This window comes from Dioscorea cayenensis, unplaced genomic scaffold (genome assembly GCF_009730915.1).
Source record: "Dioscorea cayenensis subsp. rotundata cultivar TDr96_F1 unplaced genomic scaffold, TDr96_F1_v2_PseudoChromosome.rev07_lg8_w22 25.fasta BLBR01000622.1, whole genome shotgun sequence".
In the NCBI taxonomy this organism is placed as follows: Eukaryota; Viridiplantae; Streptophyta; class Magnoliopsida; order Dioscoreales; family Dioscoreaceae; genus Dioscorea; species Dioscorea cayenensis.
Window position 1 is genome coordinate 4218 of NW_024087013.1, and position 19920 is coordinate 24137.

The following is a 19920-nucleotide window of genomic DNA, read 5'->3' on the forward strand; positions in this document are numbered from 1 at the left end:
ATGCATAGAGGGTTAGACTAGGCGTGATGTGATTAGGGCGGTATTTTTCCCACTCCATCCCAAAGGCGAAAAAATATATGTCGTTGTCGCGAGGAAGACATATTGTACGTCGTTCGAGATGAAAAGTTCTCGACTCAACATGAGTCTACGTATAGCGTCAAAGCTTTTTATGTTTAAGCGAGATACATATAGTGTTTAAAATAACGGTTAAGCTGTTTTAACTAAAAGTACATATCATGTAAATAATATGTTATTGTTTTAAATTGAATGCTTTTCGTTTGACATCGCGTTGCTAGATGGGTACCTCACGGAGTCATTTTGTTTAAACATATTTACGTATTTTTCTTAAACAGCGTTGTCGTTGTTTAAAAAGTAACTTGAGTATTGTTTAACTTTTTCTATTGTTTCTGATGGCGTTTTTTTGTTTCCAGCGTTGTTTTTACTAGGGTCTCTGTTTAAATTTCGAAGTTCGCGATCGAAATCACGATTGTTTTACGTTTTATTTATAAAAGATTTACAACATTTACGACATTTACAAAGATTTACAGACATTCTGACATTTACTGACGTCAGCTCGGACTTTGGGACACTCCGCGACTCGACCCTCGTATAGCGAAACAAGTGATGCATACGTTCGAATGCTCTCGCGGGATTTGCGTATAGCGCATCGACTTGAACCTGCAAAAGCGTCTGACATTAAAAAGGTTAAAGCAACACACGTTCATGAAAAGCGACTATTAATCGATGTGTCATGGTAGGACTTAAGCGAGCGATCACGATAGTTAAACGACGAGCGTAGCGGTTGTACTGCGGCGTCGTTTTCTTAAGCGTTAACGAGAAAGTCTCGAGTGGTAAATGTCGACCCGTCTTAAAGGATGTTTCGTGATCTCCCTCCTCTAGAGAATCCTCACTTGATCAGCATGATACGTGAAAACTTTCTTTTCTTACCCAGTCGAAATGCTCTCTTAATTGCTTTCCCAGTCGTCACATTTGGAGAATCCCTCTGCATTGAGGCGATTATGAGGAGGACTTGACTAGGCGAGAAAAAGATAGTTTAACTAGTTCGATGATTACGGCTGATTGATTCTCAAGATAAGGGAAGAAGGCTCACGAAACATCCTTTTCGAGATAGAGTGGTTGTCCGTGGGAAGAGGAGGAAGAGGAGGAGGAGGAGGAGGAGGATGATGAGGACGGGGACGAGGTGGTTGTCCGTGGGGAGGGTTCTTCACAGTTATTTATGGTGTAGAAGTCCCTGGCGGTGACTCTTACGTGTCCAGAAAAAAAGTTAAGCAGCGATTGGCCGAGCATTGGTGAGTGAGCGAGCGTGTGTTCGGGAATTTATGTTACTGCGTGCGTAGAATTAATCTGAGTCGTTAATTCTTCTGGCGGGATCTGCTCTTTCTTGCCACTGCGTGCGCATGCACGACAATTCGGATCGAGCGAAAAAGATCGCGTTTCTGCGAGACTTTTGAGAATTTACGTTTATGAATAGTTATACATGTAAAGATAATGTTAAGCGGAGATGGGAAGTATTAAGCGGATATGACAGATTATTAAACATATTAGTAAAATATTTAAGCGGATAATAGCAAATAGTTAAACATTATTTAAAAATATCTGAATAGATAACCATAAGCGAGGAAAGAACTTTTACAACGAAATGAACTCGTCGTAATTCTTTGTTCTTCTCGTCGTATCTGACTTTTACGACCATAAGCGAGAAGGCGACAGATGGCACGTGCTCTGCCTCGACGATAAAATCGACTACATTTCGTTTGAAGATGAAGTGCGCTTGACCCGATCCGATGGAAATCGATTTCATTTTACGTTAGAAAGCAGGTTATATATTTGGGGTATGATATTGAGGGAGAACAACAAGATGTAATGCAACTCCTTGGCGTTGTCTATCGAAAAGCCGAAGACCGCTGAAAGGTTGAGCAGTGATGTGATTTGGTGACTTTCCTTTTCCCACCATTTCGGGGGCCAAAAATGGGATTTCACAGACATGGGACCAGTTTGAGAGTGAGCGGTGGGGGTAAAGGGAAGTTAAAACACTATGGAAGAAAGTCATGCGTGGTGTGTAAAAGTAGGAGGGGGTTTTTGGGAAGTTTTGAAAATTAGGAGGGGTGAACAGTAATTTTCCCTATTTTTTATGAAGGCTACATTCATCACTACGGATTTTCAAGATTTTATCATAGATTGCTAATAAGTTAATTTTGACTTGTTGTTCCCCAATTGCGTATGGTCTTGTTTTAGTAACTTTTTTTTTTATTGGGATGTTCTAATGCCTTTAATTATCTGTCTCTATTTCTAGTAAACTATTTTTTGTTGTAAATCCTTTGCACTCTTTTTATTTTCAATAAATATGGTTTATTCATATATTTTTTTTTTAAGAAAAAAAAGTTTTTGCTTTCTAATTTTGTTTTGCTTTATCTTGTATTATTTTGCTAGGCTAAAACTGCCTCTGCTTTATTAAAAAAAAAACTGCATCCTCCTTATGTAGCAAGTTTGTTATTTCTCCTTTTTTTTATAAATAAATAAATAAATAACAAACTCTAACCAAAGTTTATTTTCTTTGATTATTATTTATTTAATCTCTTACAAGCCGGAATCGACTCAACAATCAACATGAACCTGGAGGAGGTCTAACCAAGTTTCAAGCGTTGCGACACAACCAGCTAATTAACTGGTCAGCCAATTAGGTTCGAACCCAACCACGCCCGTTTACCAGCCAAACGGGCTCATAAAGCCAATCGCATCTCCTCGAGCTTCTAAAGCCTCGTTGAGCTATCGCCGCAACGGAGGAGCCGGAGAAGAGGCGCGGCGATGGCGGAGGTTGCGAGCTCGGTGGTGCACGAGGTGCTAGCCCGTTGGATGGTGGAGGTTGATAAGCCCATCATCGAACTACCTTATCAACGTTCCTATCTGACGAGGACTTCGACTTCGGCGTCGATGGCGATGGTGCTTTCGAGGCCGTCGATGACCTCCTCGTTGATTCCGGCTGTGTCGAGGACTACGAACAAGGCCAATTGGTTAATCCTTGGCCATCTTGGATCTTGACTCTTAATTTTCAGGATTTGTGATTTTGATTTCCTACTGAAAATTTAATTTTTTTTTTCCCTTTTTTTTTCTTGAATTCTGTATTAGGGTTTTAATTAGAAATCCAAGAATTGGTGGTTTAATTTCGTTTTGGCTGTTTGGATATGTAGCTTTGGGACAAAATTTTTGGAGAAGTTTGGCAAACATGGGTTGGTGTAGCTTAGTTTTGCTATATGTTCACATCTGTTGTCAAGACATGGTATAGTTTTTACCCTTATTAGAGGAGAATGAAAGATGGATTACTTTACAAGTGGTGCTATAATAAGGTGCTTTGATTTCTGACGAGAAAGTATTGCACAATGTCCTGTTATTTTCCCTTCTGATAATAAAAGACTTGATTTTTGGTGATTCATTAGTTTTGAAATGATGTTCGTCGTTATTTTAGCTTTTATTTTATATAATACATGTATTTTGAAGCTAACATTTTATCTATTGTTTTCTTTGCGGCATTTGATAATAAATTCTGTTATAATGCTCAACATTCCTCTCTTGTACTCTACTCTGGTTGAGAATAAAAGGTTTCGTCACTGTCAACTTGTTTCCATTCTACTAAAATAACTGGATTTGATGGTACTGACTGTATAATCAATTTCTTGATTATAATCAAGCATATTTTAGCGATGTTGATCAGAATGGATGGTTTCCTTTGGTACCAATTCATTCAAATATGGAATAAATTTGTCTTTCTAATAATGCATATGTGTGTGTACAGAATGAGATTAAGGAATTACTTGCTTGGATCTTGTTTTTATTCAGGCATTGCCACATATGGTCATGTAGATGAAATCATCAATGTTCCACAGTGTACCTTCTACTTGCCTTGAGTTCATCTTCCTTATTATGGGAAATGATTTTCTTTATTGATTACTTTATAAATTTCTTATCAAAAATCCAGTCTTTGGTTAAACATCACATCATTTTCTTTTGCAGCAACAAATTTGAATTCCTCACACTGATGAGCAACCTGGTCCGCTCATTATAAGTTTCAGGTTTGATTCTATGTGTTTGAAAATGCAAATTTATTCTTTATCACTTCCTCCAGAAGATATTTATGTGCATTGTTACTAGGGCATCCACCAGTCTTGTCATAATTTAGCCAATTAGATTTTTTTTTGTTTCGTTTCCAATTACATGAAAAGAAGAGAAACTACTAAGTATTTGAAAAGGGATTGTCTTATCTGCGAATAAATTGTTATTCAAACTTCTAATTGAAGTGACTTTTTTACATTGAATTGGTGGGCCTCTGAGCAAGTAACTTCTTCTGCTTTCTTTCTTCTTGTTCATTGATATTATTTGCATGCTTATGGTTGAACTTGAAATTTTTTTTTCTGCTTACTCAATGTCTCTAACTAAGTGCTGATTTGAACTTGGTTGTTACCCCCTATTTGTTTGCAGTGATGCATCATTCGGTTATCCGGGGAGCCTACCTTGTTTAAGAATTTGAATTTTGGAATAGATCTAGACAGTCGACAGTTGAATATCGAGTAAGTATAAGGTTTACAGTTTACTTTATTTAAATGTAAAACTGTAAGTTGTACAAGATTTTTAATTTCAATTCCTTTGCCAAAAATATTCACATGTTATCTATTTGGCTATGTGATACATTAGAATAGTGCCACGGAGTATTGAAGCATCTATCATATTAGGATCTACTGATTGTGGTTCTTATGTTGTGTTCTTATATATATATTCTTACATTCATGTAAAAACTCAAAATGAAAGAAATAAACCTAAAACAAAAATCCGAAATTAGTTGGAAGTGGTTTTACAATATTTACAATGCAGAGGAGTTGCAAACTCTTTTGAGTAAATGCATACATGAGATTTGGTGTAATTATTGTTTCAAAGGCCTAGTGTTGGCAATAAATGGATTTACAAAATTAAAACTTGTATTGATAACTCCATTAACCAATACAAAGTTCGACTTGTTGCTAGATGCTTTACACAAGAATATGGGATTAATTACGAGAAGTTTTGGCTCCTGGTGCTCGCTTCACTGCTATTAATACAATAATACCTTTTTGACAGCAGTAACTAGAGGACATTAGTGGCAACTCTACTAAATGAATGTCAAAATTGCTTCACTATGCAGCCTTCCCATTAAGTTGATCATCCCTCAACCATTGTGTCAACTTCAAAGGGCAATATATAGACTTTAACAAACACCCAGTGCTTCGTTGGCTGAATGTAGCTCACTACTGCCAGTCTTGGTTTTTCTTCTAGTTCAGATGATCATGCCTTGTTCATTTGACATATTTCAACCGGGACAACTTTCTTGTTTTCGTGTATGAATAATATTGGTCATTATAGGAGATGACTTTGCATTCATTCACATGCTAAAATAAATATGTTATCGAAAGTTTGTGACGGAAGACTTGGGAAAATTAAACTATTTATTGGGCTTTGAGGTTACTAAAGTGGAAGACAACCATCTACTTTCACAAGCTAATGTAGTCTTTGAAGTTACAATTAAATCTAAAATAAAATTCCAAACTTATCGTTCTGACTAAATTTCTTGATAATATTTTGAGTTAAAGAAAATATACTAAATATATATGCTAATTTTTATTTAACTTTTTTTTGGGAAATTTAACTCTTGTTTATTTTTAATGAAATGTACAAACCAAGGTCACTTCGCTTATGCTAGTTTGCTTGTCCCTCGAAAATTATTATCTTTACCTAGTTAATATGGGATAACAAGATGTTAACGATGGAAAACCTTGCAGGGCAAATATCTTGAGTGGGTACGGTACTATAGGTAATTTTCACTTTGAGCATCAACTTCAATTTGTATCATTTCAGTTACCCAATTTCAATTTGTATTCTTAGGGAAGGTACCAAGGGGTTTTCAAGATGAATTTGATGATGTAACTGTCGGAATTACTTCGTCAACAACAATTCGTTGCCTCATATGCTGATATGTACATGCCACGTCATCAACAATGTCAATGTGGGCACCTATTATATACACATATACATTATTGATTTGTATAATAGATGGCCACGTGGGTATCGTCAATGATATGGCATGTATTTGTCAATAAATGACGAGGCAATTCTAGCAGTCACATTATCAAATTCCTTCCATAAACTCTTTGGTACCCTTCCAGTGAAATTAAGTTGAACATAAGTAACTAAAATGGTACAAATTGAAGTTAGATACTCAAATTGAAAATTGGCCACAGTGCGGTATCGGCTCAAGATATTTACCCAAAATTTGCAACTATGAAAAGTATCAAGCTCCCAATTGCCACATGCAATTTGAGCTTCATGGTGTATAAAACCGTGGATCATCTCTTTTTTTTAATATTCTTTTGCCGATTGTATTTGGAACCACTCCGGGTGCATACTAGGGCTTTCCCAAATGGCGAGCACCTTTCGGGACCTTTGAGGCTCATGGAGATGCAATGCCATGGCCCTGCAAAAAGCAACGTGGACATATCCTATATAGGGCCATTATACGGCTCTACCACCATTGTCAATCCTCTTTAAAATTAATAATCTATTTCTTTCCCACATGCAGTTTGGTCTTTCTGTGATCCCATCAAGATGATATAGGAGATCTTGGAGAGTGCGGGAACTCAAGGATCAAGGATCTATCTAACTCAATAGTCTGAGTCAGGGTTGGTGCCATCCATAGGTAAATGATGTTGATCTTACTTCTTAATCATGGTGGCCAAGGCCAAGGATCTTTATTTGGTATTTTGTGGTGTTTTCTCCCCTCTTTTTATCTCCACGTTTTCTTTTTATTTATTTATTTATTTTTACAAAAAAAAAATTCTTTTTTCTTTATCATCAGTGTATGTCTATATTTCTTTACTTTTAATTTAATATCCATTTTTTTTTAAAATAAATTGCATAAATCCACACAAAAGTTCTTGAGTCTAATCTAAAGTTTTTTTTTTTTTGGCCCTTACGTGTTTTTCACAAAATATTCAATACAATTGACACAATCGTGTCAATTATATGATGTATATATATATATATATATATATATATATATATATATATATATATATATATATATATATTAAAAAGTAGATAAACAACCCACTAAGAGACTTATATATATTGAAATATATGTATATATATATATATATATATATATATATATATGTTTACGCTGAAAACTAATGATTAGGAGGGACCAGGAGATTCCAACAATAGAAGGTAGCTGATGTTATATGTTTTGTGCAATGTTTAGTGGATCTTGTTAAAGAGTTAAAATATTGTGGTGATGCACGTGAGGAAAGTGTGAAATTAAACCTAGTTAAAGTTTCACACCAATACCAAAGACTTAGAAGTTATTAGTGACCTCGTGAAATTTGAGTTCGCTGAACTTCCACGTTTTTTGATTTTATAAAAAAGCAAAATTGTGGAAGTAGAGGTTTTGACAATTCCATCTTCCCACCACTTTGATCCTCATGATTTTTTTTTTTTTTCAATAAAAGGAAATATAAACAAGTAATTGATTCGAACTCTCAATCAACAACTTAAAAGAAAATAATAACTCGGAATTCTCTTTGACAAACCAAAAGCCTTTAAGAATCCAAATCACAATATTCAGTCTAATGCTATTACTTAATTTTCCCAATAAATTGAGGATGCTTTACACTTGCATCACACTCCTATTTCCATGACTTTGTGACTCACTTTGGTAAAGCGAACACGCCTTGAAAGATTTTTTACAATTTCCATCATTAGATGACTTTGTGACTTACTTTGCGACTCACTTTTCAAGCAAACACTTATTGCTAATGCTTCGTTTACATGGAGGAAAAACAGTAAATTAAAATAGTAATTAGCCTTATTTATACCCCAACTTAGTTTCCATCATTAGATAGAGATAGAAAAGAAAAGCTCATTAATTATCTTAACAAAACCATATATCACAAGTAGAAATGGGTGGTGCTGTGTATATGCTGCTGTTACTCGTAATACTCGTGTTAGTAGAACTCATTAGTAGATCATCATGCACTGCTTGCATAGAGAGTGAGAGAATGGCCCTTCTTGATTTCAAGAAACACATCCAAGATCCTTACAACAAGCTGTCATCTTGGGTGATGGGGCAAGACTGCTGCTCATGGGAAGGTGTGCAATGTGACAACCTCACTGGCAACATTCTTGCACTGGAACTCAGGGGTCCGGATCCATACGAGTCTTATTACTTTGATGACTCGGATTACTTGCATTACTTGCAGCTGGGAGGTGAGATCTCTCCATCTTTGCTTCAACTTCAACATTTGAATTATCTTGACTTGAGTTGCAACTTCTTCGATGGAACAAGTATTCCATCATTCATCAGTCATTTCAAGGAGTTGAGATACCTCAATCTCTCTTATTCTGGATTTCATGGACTCATTCCTGCTAATTTTGGAAATCTCTCCAGTTTGCACACTCTTGATCTCTCATATAATGATGGAGTTTATGTTGATGATCCTGCTCATAATTGGCTTTCTCATCTTTCTTCACTGCAACACCTTGTTGTGAGTGGTGTCACCTTTAGGAGTAACTCATCAAGTAGCTTGTTTCTAGCCCTGAACAAGCTTCCTTCCATAAAGGAGATACGTTTGTCTGATTGTGGTGGGCTTGAAAGCATTCCTCTTTACATTCCTCATCTCAACTTCTCATCTCTGTCTATTTTTGATCTCTCTGGCAACTACATCAATTTTGCAGTGCCTTCCTTCCTGTTCAACCAAAAGAGCCTTCAATATCTAGACCTCAGTTACAATTATTTTGATAACATCGGGGGGCATGACTATGAATGGCTTTCTAATCTCACTTCATTGCAACACTTGGATATGAGTCTTGTCAACTTGAGCAGCATGTCAAGTAGCTTGTTCCTAACTCTCAACAAGCTTCCTTCCATAAATGAACTCCACTTGCCCGGTTGTGAGTTAGAAAAGCTTCCAGTTTCCAATCCTCATCTCAACTTCTCATCTCTGTCTGTTCTTGACCTCTCTGCAAACGGTATCTATTTCTCGGGGATTTCCTGGTTGTTCAACATCAAGAGCCTACAATCTCTAGACCTCAGTTACAATGATCCTTTTCACCCCACCTTCAACCCTTTTCCAAGAGTGATTAATGAGTTTTCTATGACAGTACCTCCCAATGAGATAAGCATGCCTGAAAGCAAAGGCAGTCTTCTTTGCAGCTTACAAACACTAAACCTATCTGGGTTGGATATCAACAAGAGACTTGTTGAACTTGGAAGTGTGTTCTCTGGCTGTCTTAAGAATAGTCTCACTCAGTTAAAATTAAGTTTTGCTAATCTTAAAGGAGATATACCAAACTGGATCTGGGAGATGAAGAATCTCAAGTTTCTTGATCTCTCAGGCAACTCACTTTCTGGCTATGTACCTTCATCCCCAGCAAAACTTTCACAGCTGGAATATATAAATCTTGCTAATAATCAGCTGAGTGGTACTATATCCGAAGAACACTTCACTCCACTTGAGAAACTAGAAACCCTTGATATTTCTCATAATTCACTGGTTTTCAATGTGAGTTCTAACTGGGTTCCTCCTTTTCTTCTCAACAAATTAAGAATCAGCTCTTGCTCAGTTGGTCCAGAATTTCCAACATGGCTCCAGACACAGCACAAGTTGAATGTACTTGATCTGTCCCAAAATGGAATCTCAAGCACAGTACCTGACTGGTTTTGGAACTCCACTACTCACAACCTTATTTATTTAGATCTCTCCCATAATCAAATTCAGGGGATGATACCCGAATTCTTAACTTTCATTCACATTGAACACTTCGATCTTTCTTCTAATTTATTTTCAGGTCCTTTAGCAAATCTCCACATGCATAGCCCCACCCTCTATGGCATATATCTTTCTAATAACTCCTTTTCAGGTCCTATCTCTCGAATTATAGTAAATAATAATACATTATCTGATGATCTTGTTATCTCAATTTCAATGAACAAATTAAATGGTAGTGTTCCTGATTGGTTGTGTCAAATGAAGAAACTTTCAAGCATTGATATCTCCAAAAACCATTTATCAGGTGAGCTCCCTGATTGTTGGTCAAATTCATCCCTCCTGTCATATATAAATTTGGCATACAACAATATAGCTGGAGGTATACCAAATTCAATATGCCATCTTCCTCATCTAGAGTCACTATTCTTGAGCCACAATAAATTGTCTGGTGAGTTCCCTAATTTTCTGAAAAACTCCAGTCAATTGGTCACTCTTGATATCATGCACAACAACTTCACTGGAAGCATACCAAACTGGATAGGAGGGCACCTACCATCTTTAATGTTTCTCATGTTAAAAGGGAATGCCTTTGTTAATCACATCCCGCAAGAAATTTCTCAACTCAAATATTTGCAAATACTTGATTTGTCAAGCAATCATCTCTCAGGCCCTATTTCAAAATGTTTGAGCAACTTGACTGCCATGCAAATTCTTCCAGAGGCTTATGATTTGGTACCTGATGTGCTTCAGGATGGAGAAACTATATTATTAAGTCTTAGGGGAAGAGAAGATGAATATGGTGACTCTGGTAGTGCGTATACAAAATATATTGATCTTTCCAATAATGAGTTAACAGGGAACATCCCCGAAGAGCTAGCAAGTTTGTATGGTCTTCAAAGTATAAACCTCTCTGGAAATACTTTAGAAGGTGAGATTCCAGACAAATTGGGTAGAATGAAGCAGCTACAATCATTAGACTTATCAAGAAATAAACTCTCAGGGAGTATACCAGCAACTTTATCAAATTTAACTTTCTTGAGCCTCTTCAATGTATCTCATAACAACTTATCAGGAAGTATACCATCAGGTAATCAATTCAACACGTTCAATGACCCCTCCATTTACATTGGAAATCATCTTTGTGGATTCCCTTTGAGTGACAATTGCACTAAAGATAGTGGAATATTTAAGGAAGAGCCAAGTGATGGAAATGATGAAGATGATGGGATGCTATGGATATACATTGGATTTTTATCAGGATTTGCAATGGGATTCTGGACTCTTTGGGGTGTCTTATCATTCAACAAGAAGTGGAGGTATGCCTATTTCCGTTGCGTGGACAACTCGTTTGACAAGATTTATGTTTATGTTGTTGCACTGTGCTTTGCAAGGATGAGGATCAAGATGATGATCACAAATCAATAGAGTGGTCAGAAAGGTTATATATATATAGTTATATTTCTAATGTTGTATTTGTATTTCTCTGCTTTACTAGTTTAATGAAAACTTTTCCATATCTCTGCTTTTTACTGTGTAAGTTTGAAAAATGTAAATAAAGTATTTTAGTAATCCTTCCTGCTCTAGCATCAAGTTTTTACAACTGCTATGAAAAATACATGAGGTATCTTTAATTTTTTAACAGAATCTACGAATATCTCAGATTAGTATATTCTGTAATTTATGCATGCTTATTTATGCCTTAATTTTGTTGTTTAAAATTAATTGATTTTTTATATATAGTGGATTTTACTTCAACATGTTGAACAATATTTTTGCCTAAATGCTTCTTGTTGAATTTTTTTGTTTTACTTTAAGCATAATTAGTACTTAACGTGATTTAGCAAAATAAGTATTACTATTATTATTATTATTATTATTATTTAATGTTATTTTCATTTTAAAGATAAATATTTTTTTATTAATACAAATAGTTTATTCATTTTAAAAAATAAATTAATACTTTTTTCTAGATTCGTACATCTTTCCTTTCGTGTGAGTTTGGATATTATCAAAAGATTCGATTTTTGAGTAGGCAGATATTAGAATTTGGTAAACAGTGTTTTCTTTCAATACCATTTATTTTTATTAAATTATATTTTTTTTAAAATATAAAATAACTAAAGTGATTAATTACATTAATTTTTTTTATTAAAAAATAGATAAACCATTTCAAATTAAAGCAAACTCAGAGTTAAAAAAAAAAAACAACATAAGCTCATTAGTTGTGTGGCAACAACAATAATAAACTCTATAAAAAAAAAAAAGGCCTTCTCAAAGTCAGAAAGATTATTTCAAAATGAGATCGGTCACATTTATTTATTTATTTATTTATTTATTTATTTACACTCTTACAAACTTGATTCGACTTAACATAAACTGGAAATCTAACCAAGTCTCAACGTTGCGACACAACCAGCTAACTAACTGTGTGAGCCAATTAGATTCGAACCCAACCGTGTTCATTTGCCAACCAAACTGGTTTATAACCCAATCGCATCTTCTGGAGCTTCTAAAGCCTCATCGAGCCATCGCCGCAAAGGAGAAGCCGGAGAAGAGGAGCGGCGATGGATGGCGGTAGCGAGCTCGGTGGTGCACGAGGTGCTAGGCTGTCGAGCTATGGACGTCGATAAGCCCATCATCGAACTACATTATCAACGTCCTCGCTGACGAGGACTTCGACTTCGGCTTCGATGGCGATGGCGTTTTGGAGGCCGTTGGTGACCTCTTCGTTGATTCCGGCTGTGTCGAGGACTATGAAGAAACCTGATTGGTATATCCCTAGCTGTCTTGGATCTTGACTCTTGATTTTCAGGATTCTTGATTTTGATTTCCTACTGAAAATTAAAAAAAAAAAAATCCGATTTTTTTCTTTGAATTCTGTATTAGGGTTTTTGAAATCCAAGAATTGGAGGTTTAATTTCGTTTTGGTTGTTTGGATATGTAGCTTTGGGACAAAATTTTGGAGAAGTTGGGCAAACATGGGTTCGTGTGGCTTTACTTTGCTATATGTTCACATCTCTTGTGTGAAGACATGGTATAGTTTCCACCCTTATTAGAGGAGAATGAAAGATGGACTACTTTACAAGTGTTCCTATAATAAGGTGCTTTGATTTTTTCTGAGGAGAAAATATTGCACAATGTCTTGCTATTTTCCCTTCCGATAATAAAAAGACTTGATTTTAGGTGATTCATTAGTTTTGAAATGATGTTCGTTGTTATGTTAGCTTTTGTTTATATAATACATGTATTTTGAAGCTAACATTTTGTCTATTGTTTTCTTCACAGGCATTTGACAATAAATTCTGTTATATTGCTGAACACACCTCTCTTGTCCAGTTGAGAATAAAAGGTTTCGTCCCTGTCGACTTGTTTCCATTCTACTAAAATAATTGCATTTGATGGTGCTGACTATATAATCTTTTCTTGATTATAATCAAGCAAATTTTAGCCATGTTGATTAGAATGGCTGGTTTCCTTTGGTACCAATTCATTCAAATATGGAATAAATTTGTCTTTCTAATAATGCATATGTTTGTGCTTAGAATGAGATTAAGGAATTACTTGCTTGGATCTTGTTTTTATTCAGGCCTTGGAGCATATGGTCATGTAGATGAAATCATCAATGAATCACAGTGTACCTTCTACTTGCCTTGAGTTCTTCTCCCTTATTATGGGAAATGATTTTCTTTATTGATTACTTTATAAATTTATTATCAAAAATCCAGTCTTTGGTTAAACATCGCATCATTTTCTTTTGCAGCAACAAGTTTCAATTCCCCACCCCTGATGAGCAACATGCTCCACCCATCATAAGTTTCAGGTTTGATTCTAAGTGTTGAAAATGCGAATTTATTCTTTATTACTTCCTGCAGAAGATATTTATGTGCATTGTTACTAGGGCATCCACCAGACTTGTCATTATTTAGCCAATTAGATGGTTTTTTTTTTTTTCATTTCTAATTACATGAAAAGAAGGGAAACTACTGAATATTTGAAAAAGGATTGACTTATCTGTGAATAAAATGGTTTTTCAACTTCTAACTGAAGTGACTTTTTTTACATGAATTGGTGGCCTCTAAGCTAGTAACTTCTTCTGCATTCTTTCTTCTTGTTCATTGATATTATTTGCTTGCTTATGGTTGAACTAGATATTCTTTTTCCTGCTTACTCAATGTTTCTAACTAAGCGCAGATTTTAACTTGATTGGTACTTTTGATTTGTTTGTAGTGATGCATCATTCGGTTATCTGGGGGAGCCTACCTTGTTTAAGAATTTGAACTTTGGAATAATCTGGACAGTGGAATAGCTTGTAAGTATAAGGTTTACATTTTACTTATTTAAATATATAACTGTAAGTTGTGCAAGATTTTGTTTTTCAATTCTTTTGCCAAAAATATTCACATATTATTTGTTCAGCTATGTGATACATTAGAATAGTGCCATGGAGTATTGAAGCATCTATCATATTAGGATCTACTGATTGTAGTTCTTATATATATATATATATATATATATATATTCTTACATTCATGTAAAAACTCAAAAAGAAAGAAATAAACCTAAAACAAAAATCTGAAATTAGTTGTAAGTGGTTTTACAAAATTTACAATGCAGAGGAGTTGCAAACTTTTTTTAGCAGCAACAGAAATTAAATCGAGATTGAAGACCATTTTAGATCAATCAGATCCAGTGAGTAAAAGCATACATGAGATTTGGTGTAATTACTGTTTTAAAAGCCTAATGGTGGCAATAAATAACAGAAGTTTTGGCTCCCGGTGCTCGTTTCACTTCTATTATTACCTTTTTTGACAGCAGTAACCAGAGGACATTAGTGGCAACTCTACTAAATGAATGTCAAAAATGCTTGACTTGATTGAGGCCGTCTATTAGTCTATATGCAACCTTCCCATGAAGTTGATCATCCCTCTCATCCATTGTGTCGACTTCAAAGGGCATTATATAGACTTTAACAAACACCCAGTGCTTCATTGGCTGAATTTAGCTCACTATTGGTAGTCTTGGTTTTTTATCTAGTTCATATGATCATGTCTTGTTCATTTGGCGTACTTCAATCGGGTCAACTTTCTTGTTTTCGTGTATGAATAATATTGGCCCTTACTGGAGATGACTTTGCATTCATTCACATGCTAAAATAATTTTTTAACGAAAGACTTGGGCAAATTAAACTATTTATTGGGCCTTGACGTTACTAAAGTGGAAGACAGCCATAGACTTTCACAAGCTGATGTAGTCTTTGAAGTTACAATTAAATCTAAAACAAAAATCCAAACTTACCATTATGACTAAATTTCTTGATAATATTTTGAGTTAAAGAAAAATAAACTAATATATATATATATATGCTAATTTTTATTTAACTTTTTTTTTTGGAAAATTTAACCCTTGTTTGTTTTTAATGAAATATACAAACCAAGGTCACTCCGCTTATGTGTTAGTTTGCTTGTCCCTCGAAAATTAGTATCTTTACCTAGTTAATATGGGATAACAAGATGTTAACGATGGAAAACCTTGCAGGGTAAATATCTTGAGCGAGTACGATACTATAGGTAATTTGCACTTTGAGCATCAACTTCAATTTGTATCATTTCAGTTACCCAATTTCAATTGTGTTCATAGGGAGGGTACTAAAGGGTTTACAAGATGAATTTGATGATGTAGCTGTCGGAATTACTTTGTCAACAACAATTCGTTGCCTCATATGCTGACATGTAGATGCCACGTCATCAATAATGTTAATGTGGCCACCTATTATATACATATATACGTTATTGATTTGCATAATAGGTGGCCACGTGGGTATCGTCAATGATGTCGCATATATTTGTCAATAGATGACGAGGCAATTCTGGCAGCCACATCATCAAATTCCTCCCATAAACTCTTTGGTACCTTTCCAGTGAAATTAAGTTGAACTTAAGTAACTAAAATGGTACAAATTGAAGTTAGATACTCAAATTGAAAATTGGCCATAGTACGGTACCCGCTCAAGATATTTACCCAAAATTTGCAACTAGGAAAAGTATCAAGCTCCCAATTGCCACATGTAATTTGAGCCACATGGCGTATAAAACTGTGGATCATCTCTTTTTTCATTATCTTTTTGCCGAGTGTATTTGGAACCACTCCGACTGCATACTAGGGCTTTCCTCCAGGTGCATACTAGGGCTTTCCCAAATGGCGAGCACCTTTCGAGACCTTTGAGGCTCATGGAAATGCAATGCCATGGCCCTGCAAAAAGCAATGTGGACATATCCTATATAGGGCCATTATACAGCTCTACCACCATCGTCAATCCTCTTTAAAATTAATAATCTATTTCTATTATAGATGTTTGCAGCTCCCTGTCAAACAGAGCTAAACTAGCTCAGTGAAGTGAAGTTTAGTCTTTCTGTGATCCTATCAAGATGATATAGGAGATCTTGGAGAGTGCGGGAACTCAAGGATCTATCTAAATCAATAGTCTGAGTCGGGGGTGGTGCCATCCATGGGTAAATGATGTTTGATCTTAGTCATGGTGGCCAAGGATCTTTATTTGGTGTTTTGTGGTGTTTCCTTCCCTCTTTTTATCTCCACATTTTCTTTTTATTTATTGTAATTTTTTTAAAAAATTTCTTTTTTCTTTATCAGTGTACGTCTATATTTCTTTATTTTTAATTTAATATCCAATTTTTTTAAATAAATTGCATAAATCCACACAATAGTTTTTGAGTCTAATCTAAAGGTTTTTCTGGCCCTTTTTAGTGTTTTCACAAAATATACAATACAATTGACACAATTATATGACATGTATATATATATATATATATATATTAAAAAATTGATAAACAACCCCACAAGAAAAAAAGAAAAAAAAAACTTATATATTTTATTTATAGGACTACATATATTTACGCTGAAAACTAATGATTAGGAGGGACCAGGAGATTTCAACAATAGAAGGTAGCTGATGTTATACATTTTGTGCAATATTTAGTGGATATTATTAAAGAATTAAAATATTGTTTTTTCAATGTGCTGTGAAACGACGACTCATATGATGTGTTTTTTTCGTGGGTGTAGACTTGGGGTCATTGGGGTGATGCACATGAGGAAAGTGTTTGCAGCTTGAAAACTCTAAACCTGTCCTGGTTGAATATCAGCAAGAGACTAGTTGAACTTGGAAGTGTTTTCTCTGGCTGTCTTAAGCATAGTCTCACTCATTTGTACTTAACAAGGACATATCTTACAGGAGATATACCAGACTGGATTGGGGACATAAAAAATCTCAAGGTTCTTGATCTTTCTCTCAACTCAATCTTCGGCTCTGTGTCTTCATCCCTAGCAAGGCTCTGTGCCTTAATCAATTAACAGGAATAGTAACAGAGGAGATTGGAAATCTTGCAGAGTTAGCACATTTGGATCTTTCTCATAATCAGCTGAGGGGTAATATATCTGAAGATCACTTCACCCAACTACATAAATTAGAAACACTTGATATGTCTCATAATTCACTGGTTTTCATTGTGAGTTTGGACTGGGTTCCTCCTTTTCTTCCCAACCTATTGGGAATCAGCTCTTGCTCAGTTGGTCAAGAATTCCTAACATGGCTTCAAACACAGCACAAATTGCAAGTGCTTGAAATGCCTCACTCCGGAATTTCAGACACCATGCCTGACTGGTTATGTAATTTGATTTCTCGCAACCTTGTTCATTTAGACTTGTCTTATAATCAGATTCAGGGGATGATACCCAAATTATAAACTTCAACTAGCATGGAATATCTTGATCTTTCTTCTAATTTGTTCTCAGGTCATGTACCTGATTGGTTGTTTCAAATGGAGGGACTTGCAAGCATCGATATCTCTAAAAATTATTTATCAGGTGAGCTCCCTGATTGCTGGTCGAATTCATCTGCATTATTACATGTAAATTTGGCATACAATAATATATCTGGAACTATACCAGATTCATTATGGCATCTTCATAAACTAAATTCATTATGGTTGAGCCACAATAAATTATATGGTGAGCTCCCGAATTCCCTGAAGAACCTCAATCAATTGCTCGCTCTTGATCTCAGCTACAATAACTTCACTGCATATCAACATGTGTGGGAAAACATCCACCATATCTGACCATTCTCATATTAAAGTCAAATGCCTTTGTTAATCACATCCTTGAGGAAGTTTCTCAACTCAAACATCCACAAATACTTGATTTGTCAAGCATTAATCTCTCAGGTCCTATTCCAAAGAGTATAGGCAACTTGACTGCCTTGCAAATGATTCCAGAGACTTTTGATTCGGTGCCCATTTTGCTCGAATACAACAAAAACATGTTCTTGAATTTGAGAGGAAGAGAAGATGAATATGATGGATTTCATGTTGGAGATGTATATTACATTGACCTTTCCAACGATCAATTGTCAGGGAACATCCCTGAAGAGCTAGTACGTTTGTATGGTCTTAGAAAATTAAACCTCTCTGGAAATATTTTAGAAGGTGAGATCCCTGACAAATTATGTGGAATGCAGCACTTGGATTCACTAGACTTATTAAGAAACAAGCTCTTAGGGAGAATAGCTGCAACTTTATCAGACTTGACATTCCTAGATCACTTTAATGTACCATATAATGACTTGTCAGGAAGGATACCATCAGGTAACCAGTTCAGCACATTTAATGACCCTCACCATTTACATTGGAAATCATCTTTGCGGATTCCCTCTTGAGTGATAAGTGCACTAAAGATGATGGAATATTTAAGGAAGGGCCAAGTGATGATGTAAAGAATGAAGGTGATGACTGGGTTTGCTGTTGGATTCTGGACTTTTTTGGGGTGCCTTAGCATTCAAGAAAAAGTGGAGGCATGCCTATTTCCATTGGATGGACAGCACATACAAGAAGATGTATGTTTATGTTGCAGTGAGGTTTGCAAGATTGAGGGTTTTTGATGGTGATGATGGCAAATTATTAGAGAGGTCGAAAAGGTTATACATTTATGCTTCTAATGTTGTATTTGTATTTCTTTGCTTTACTCTTTTATATTTGTGAAAACTTCTCCATATCACTGCTTCTCTACAGTGTAAATTAGAATAATGTGTGACAGTATTTTAGTGATCCTCTAGGCTTTGCTTCACACCTGTTATTAATTTGTTGTGTACTTTGACACCAATGGCAGCTCCATGCACTGCTGATGCTGAGCATCATATTGATTGCTTGATTAATTTATGCATGCAATTTAAGTATAATGAAATAATGAAGTTGTTGAAGTTGTTGTTGTTGTTGAGGTTTGAAGTTTACCTTAAATGATGAAGAAAGCAAAGAGGGATGAGATAAATCGCCCGTTTCAATAAATAAAAATATATATTTCTATCTAATGGAGTAATTCTTTATCAATTAATTGTTACTAACACTTTAGACTAGTATGATATTAGAGTCTTAATTTTGTAAGGTAAGTCATAATTTTGACTGTCACTAAACCCAATGTAAAATTTGAACAAACTCTCTTCCCTAAAAAAAATTAGTCTTTTATGTTTTTTCTTTTCTTTATTTTTTAATATTTTAAAAAATAATTTTTATTATTTTCTTCACCAATCAGATCAAACTACACTTTATTATTTTCTTTTCTAATCACAACAATTGCAACAAATTTTATTTTATTTTTATCAAAATTTCTATCATTCTTTATTTATATATATTTATGATTTAATTTTCTCAAATAATCAAAGGAAGAGAAAAGGAGGAAGTAAAAAAAATTTTAAAACATATTGAAAAATTAATGCTCCAATTAAAAAAATTAAAAAAAATTATTTTTGACATATTTTAAATTCCACACTGAGAAAATGATACATCATTATTAAATAATGGTGTGAAAGGAGAATATAAATAACATGTGTCAAATATCTAAACATGTATTGAAAAGTAATGGGGAGAAGAAGTGAATTGGACTCGAGCCAAACCCCCCATTAGAATGGGGTAGTGTAGGTATTGGAAATTTACTGTACAATATCATAGAAATGTTTTACAATAATATTTATTCATTGTTCATTAAATCTCTTATGGGAGGAGATATATTCACTACCCTTAGAGTTGCATGACATGAAAAATTT

At 34.9% G+C, this 19920-nt stretch overlaps 1 long non-coding RNA gene across 6 annotated transcripts; it reads left to right on the forward strand.

Moving 5' to 3' along the window:
• The first annotated feature begins 2769 nt into the window (after nucleotides 1-2769).
• On the forward strand, nucleotides 2770-19066 carry LOC120254775. 6 transcript variants are annotated; one of them, XR_005534733.1, is made up of 8 exons: nucleotides 12332-12579; nucleotides 12754-12910; nucleotides 13095-13158; nucleotides 13396-13443; nucleotides 13570-13629; nucleotides 14037-14118; nucleotides 16890-17690; nucleotides 17775-19066. It is a non-coding gene; the product is annotated as an uncharacterized LOC120254775 (long non-coding RNA). The 6 variants fall into 6 exon arrangements; XR_005534734.1 differs by having other exon boundaries at nucleotides 18050-19066; XR_005534735.1 differs by lacking the exon at nucleotides 12332-12579 and adding an exon at nucleotides 2770-3032 and having other exon boundaries at nucleotides 16890-19066.
• The last annotated feature ends 854 nt before the right edge of the window (nucleotides 19067-19920 follow it).